The 6424-nt window shown below is 36.5% G+C and overlaps 1 protein-coding gene across 1 annotated transcript in view; it reads right to left on the reverse strand.

The window, feature by feature from the left end:
* Nucleotides 1-6424, reverse strand: part of LOC102671265 (neurobeachin-like) — a 99835-nt gene that overhangs the window by 69312 nt on the left and 24099 nt on the right. The window lies entirely within an intron of this gene.

The following is a 6424-nucleotide window of genomic DNA, read 5'->3' on the forward strand; positions in this document are numbered from 1 at the left end:
TGAATTTCTATCGAACGATTAATTACATACAATAAAGATTTATCGATTTCTATATTAAAATGATTGATTGTTTCTGTCAAAAGCAAACACGAATTCATAATTATCGACAAAATTTCTCTGTTAAAAGTTTTTTTTTTCCCCAATTTCACGATGTTTAATCCATCCCTCTCGTTCTAATTCAAACCCGATTAAAACATTTTTACGAACAAACCATCGTGATTACAGCTGAAAATCTCTAGAATTAATTTACATTCATATACTCCTCCCCTACAACATTTTAAAACCGTTCTAAAATGAACGTCGCTATATTTAATACCTACGTCGAATATTTCAAGAAGGGATTAACATTTTTCACTGACTAAAGCCAAGGTATCATTCTGGATATTCAAAAAATTTCAGGCTCCACACTGATACACGTACGATCCTTCTACATAATACACATCTACTAAAGTAGTCGATCTCAATTTTCACGCTTAATTTAATTTCTGTCTACATTCTATCCGAAAACAAAATCATCGTTTCTAAAAACACTTCTTCGCGAAAAGATAAATCCTATTTTAACTAACACTGAAATAGAATGATCAAAAGAAGATTCTCGAAAAGAAAAGACCCATTAACCTTATTTTCATCGAGAATCGTCGCTTCTGAAATTCCTTTCTCCCAAAAACCGGATAAACCTTACTTCACCCCTCCCCTCCCCTCTTTTATAAAACGTCTCGATTCTAATTATTCCCCCTCGAGCAAAGAATTGCGGATATCGAGAAGGATATCAGCGAAAGGATATAAAATATTTTCGCGATCGCGCGCAAACTCCGAATCGAGGATGAAATCCTCGATCCTCCCTTCGCATTATGCGGATCGCTTTTTGCCAGGAGGTGCATCTGGCGCCCGTTTGAACGTCTCTCGGGCTGCAGGACCCCTGGTTAAAAAGCGAACCAGTTCGTTTTCCGATAACCGGGGCCACAATTACCTTCGTACGAGCCTCGTTCTCCTCGATATGCATATCCGACATGTCCCTTTATTTTCACCGAGCTGTCGGTGCAAGGTGACCCAACCAACCTACGAATTTTTTTTTTTTTTTCCCCTCCGATTCCGCACACGAGGGTTTCGTCGAATTTCTTCTCCAGAGGATTGTGCGATTCGACGAAAGAAGTTTTGCAAAAAAAAAAAAAAACGAACGCCAAAATATTTTTGCCACTTCGACGATAATTGAAGAATCGCGTGATTTTTGTGACGAATGTTGACGCGTGAAAGAAAGTAATTCAGAATTGATGATTTTAAAAATTTGCTTAATTCTTAATTAACGATGCAGAGAGGAATACGATTGTTAATTATCCTTTTTTTGCAAGATGGATATGTAAAAGTAAAAAAAAACAATGTACAAAAACAATGTACGCAATATCTAAATTCCATTCCTTTATTTATATTCATAGTTGAATAGAATTTCATATATATATATATATATATATATATATATATATTCTAAAACAACGTAATATAATATAATCCTCTGTCCAAATAATTCAACAATCCTTATTACCATCGATGCGCACTTCTCCCTTCAAATCCAATCAGAACAGCAACCAGCGCGTCGATCTAACGTGACAAGTCAATGACTACGAGTTCGACGACTATCGAAAATCCTGTCCTCGACCTTCGAGATCGACGGCAAAGAGTGACATCTTTTTAACATGGGCATCGTTCGCATCGTTTAAAACGGTCCCGAGGAAGGAAGGGGGGAGAGGGAAGGGGGAGGCGTCAATTTCCAGCACGATTCGTGCTCCCCCGCCGTGAAATTGAAGTTTCCGCCTCTCAAAAGAGACTCGAGCTCTCTCTCTCTCTCTCTCCACACCACGTGCCCCTTCCTTCCATATCACAATCACACGATTGGATCTCGCGCGCGTCTTGTCATTCACAATTCGAGTCATTAACCCAGTGCTGAATTGAAGGGTTGCACGCCGCGTCGCGTCGCGTTCGATCGATCGATCGGGCCCCTTTCTGCCTCGACCGAAAGGGCGCGCGTTACTTCGTGTTTACCCTCTTATGACTCACGCCGAGGCCGGTGGTAATTTTATTTTCGAGCGAGCGAGGGTCGTTTCGAGTTTCGAGCTATTTCGAGGGAGGCAAGAAAAAAAGAAAGAAAGAAAGAAAGATGAATAAAACGTTGATCTTTCTTAATCTTAACGTCGAGGAGCTCGTCGAATGGATCGAGAAGTGGATTAATTAAGGTGTTTGCTTAGATGCTTGTTATCTTATCGATTGAGGGGAGAATAAAAGAAGATGGGGTACGAGATATTGGTACAGTGATAAATGGATAGATGTTTCGAAGCAGATGCAAAAATACGTGTAATATATTTTATATATAGGGAATTTATGTGTATCGTCGCACGGAATGTAAAAAGGTACATGAATATTGTTAGATGAAATTTAAATGAATGTTAAAGAAAGAGCGGTTTCTTTACTTTACTTGAAAAATTTAATGCGAATTGTATGAAACGAGAACAAATATCCTATCTATTCCCAGAACCCGTAGAAAATTGTTTGCAGCGATTAATATTCTCAGGACACATTTCTCTAACAGAGAATATCGCCGAAATCGTTCGCCCGTGTTCCGAGATATTTCATCGTATGCGCAAAAAGTCTGCCGCCATGTCTCTATTCAACCAATGTTCTCCAACGATCGATCACGGCGATCGAAATAAATCATCGTCAATTTGCGCCACGGATTTCGTTCGCCGTGACATCCGACGACGCGTCCTAAAACTAATAGTTCCCGCGGCTTTCCAACACTTTTTGAACACTCGACATCCTTCGTTCGGGTAACATCCGACGTTCTTCCGAGCATTTCCGCCGGATGAAAAACGATTTAAATACGCGATGTTTCCCCGTCGATCGAGGAAAAGAAGAAAGATAAATCGCTCGAAGGAATTTCGCTTTATTTTCGAAAAAATTGATGCCGTGCCGATTTAATTGACAAGTCCGATCGGAAGAGGGGATGGATGGCTTTCTCCGTTACTGCGAAAATACGAAAATGGAAACATCAAAGTTAATCGACGTTCAATTTTCGCCAAATTCGAAGTTAGAACGATTCCATTGTACTTTCGTGCGATATTAATCACTGGAAATGTAACGGTTAACCCTCGAGCTTCCGGTGAATATTTAATCGATGGATATTGTACGTGTAGTGCAAAATCTTTCATTCTCTCGTGAATAAAATTATGCTAAGATTTGTGAAATTGTGAGAAGATCATTTTGCACGAATGTAATATAGATTTATCGGAAAAAATAGTAAAATATATGAACGAATAAGAGGTGAAGTTTAATACGAAATAAATTTTTGAATGAAACGATTATAATTCGACGATTAATCTTGGATAAAAAGTTATACACAAAGATGCGTAAAGATACATAAAGATCGTTATATAAAATGTATAGATAGAAAAAAAAAATATATAATAAAACCAATTTTCGTTTCGAGTTTAAATGTTTCGATCACTTATATATAAAAAAAAAATGTTGTTGTGGAAAATTATTTATGTAACCAATTACATCGATTGAGAATTGTACAAAGAATCGTGGAAAGTTTTTATTCTGTCGATTTGTTATTTTTTTTTTATCCATATTGATTTACAATAATCAAAAAAAAATCAGTATAAATCATTGTTTCAACCTTTTCATTTACACAAAGGTTCATCAATTCCGACGGAACAATTTAATTTATCCAATAGAATGTATCGATCGTGAATTGACATTCCAGGAAATGCAATATCTGTAAGCAATGCATTTCCGCCGAAGCGCGAGGTGGCAATGATTTATGCGACTGGATGATCAAGAAATGCAAAAGGAAGTATTGTTTTCGAGATTTCTAATTGATAGCGATCTCCAGGATCTCTGATCGCCAATCAATTCGGATTTATTAACCTCCAAGAGGAAGAAGAATTCGTCGACAGGCCGGATAGCGTAATTGATTAAATTAATTTCTCGCCGAGAGAAGGTTCCTCGTTTGAATTCTTGATTGAAATCACGTTTTGCTTCGCGATACAGCGAATCGCGTTGAAAAAAACACGATTTGAAAATTGTATTAAAAAAAATAATACAATCTTTTCCCGTTATTTTTACTTTTAACGATAAAATCGTTTAACCTTGACAAAAGTGGTTTTAAATTATGCGAATACAATGAGAATAGAGAATCATGCGTTTGCATTCCATTTACAAGCAAAACTTTACGAGCATTTCTAGAAACTATTCAGACGCATATCTTACACGAAGCCAAACTTCATGTGCCGAACACCCACTCGAACCTTCCCCAAAACTCTGCCATTCATGGTCCAAGCACACGAACTTTATTCATTCATAAAATACAAGATACTAGAAATAATATACATCCCACTAAATTAAATAAAACTTTAAACGAATTAAATTGATTTTATCATTATTATTTAAATTTAAATCCTCGTTCGAAAATTCGATATTGATTACGCATAAATAAATCGTTGCTATTTATTTTTTTTTTCTTCCTTTAACAGAAATGCATCGCAAATTTAAAAAAAAAAATCCACAGAAAACAAATTTCTTTATTTCGCATAAAAGTCTATATTATCAACCCGCTCAACTATTATCATTCACTTATCATTCACTCCTCGATCCTCAATTTCGATCTTTCATCGTTGGTCAATCCAATAAACAGGAATGACTGTTAACACAACGCATAACCGAATGGAATGTTTCGATCTTGGAAGGACGTTGGACGTGCGCGGGGGAGGCGTAAGCCGTGCATAAAATTATCGACACACCTGTCGATAACACCGTGCTCGATAAGGACAGACTCATACTCCTCTATACTCGTCGTGTCTACACTCGTGGAGAGGGGAATTTCGTTTGCCGGAGATTTCGCAGCTTTAAAGTTTTAACTTCGGGCGAAGGAAGACGAGCAAAGCTCCCGGTCGGGATTTAATTTGAGAGGCGCAACGGCCGGACAAGGATAAGCCCGCCGCGAACTTGCCTTGCGAAGAAGACCATAATGTTTCGAGTCGCGGCCTCTTAATAAGTTCCTCCCACTCCCCTCGGCTAAACTCGCGATGTAACACCGGGAGAGGAGCTTAACGAATGTATAATGCACTCGTTCCGCCTTGTTGTTCCGGGAAGGTGTTGTTGGCGGGAAAATTGAACGCGTTAACGTGGCATTTATCCGCGTTACGTTCGATGAATCCGACCCACCACGAGAATATTCGACCAAGGTTGCTTAAAAATGATTTTTTTTTAGGGAAAATGAAACGGATGAGAAATAGAATAAGAGAGGAAGGAAAGAATTGCATGGGAATTGTATAGATATTTGATTTGATTGGTTTTTCAATAAAATAAGAAGATGAAAAAGAATGAGAAAAAAGATGGAATAAGGAAAAAATTGATTTTTTTCAAAGTAGAAACTCGAAAATGAAAAAGAATATGTCAGGTGGATATACAGGGTGTTAAAGAATTGAGAAAGTAGTTTCTAAAGGAGACAAATATAAGAGAGAAAATAAAATTAATTGATGAAAATTGAGGAGAAATGTATTTTTGATCGCGACAAAATCTTCCCATTAGAATTGTTAACTATTAACCAAGTGTCAAAAGGATATCCTGAGAGGCAATCTGTATATTTAAATATCTCATGAGATTATCTTTGAGCCAATAAGAGAGTCGAGAATCTTGATTGTCATTTGATTACATTCGACTAATTTACATGATCAACTCTTCGAATAATTTAGTCGAAAATAATCAACTCTTGATCGAGATCCTTATCGATTCTATTGGAATAATTTTCGTTTCTTTAATATCCTACTCAAAAAGTAATATTGCAATGTAAATTAGAAAGTAAACGCGTTATTTTGTTCGTTATTCCGTTTCAATTTGAAAAGTTCCATTAGAAGAATTACTTCTAAGACATCAAAATCACTGAATTCGAAAAAGAATATAGACTTGTCAGATAGACGAGGGAACACGAGTTATGTATGCAACATAATGGTTTCAACATCGAGAAACTTGTTGAGCTGACTATTTGTAATTCGATAATAGTTACACGGAAACATTTCTCCCGCTTTGAAAATCTGCAATCGTTCAATTTGATTTGATTTTTCAAGCGATGCACTTTAACAGTTGCACACAACCTCGCATCGTTACATTTCAAAAAACGAAGAGATAACGAGTGTGTGTTTGCACGAATCCTCTTTTTTTTCTTTTTTTTTTTATTTCGACTATCTGTATGTGATCCCGATAGCTGCTCGTTACAATTTGCGACAGTTTGAATAAATGTAATTCCTTCTGAATAAATTTTTTTTTTATTCTCGTAGTTTTACGATATTTTTAAAATCAAATATATTCGTATTCATTTGCCATAATAATAATAATAATAATTTAATTCAAAAATTTTTTTCATTATCAATAT

The sequence above is a fragment of the Apis dorsata genome, unplaced genomic scaffold, assembly GCF_000469605.1.
Source record: "Apis dorsata unplaced genomic scaffold, Apis dorsata 1.3 scaffold_162, whole genome shotgun sequence".
Taxonomy (NCBI): Eukaryota; Metazoa; Arthropoda; class Insecta; order Hymenoptera; family Apidae; genus Apis; species Apis dorsata.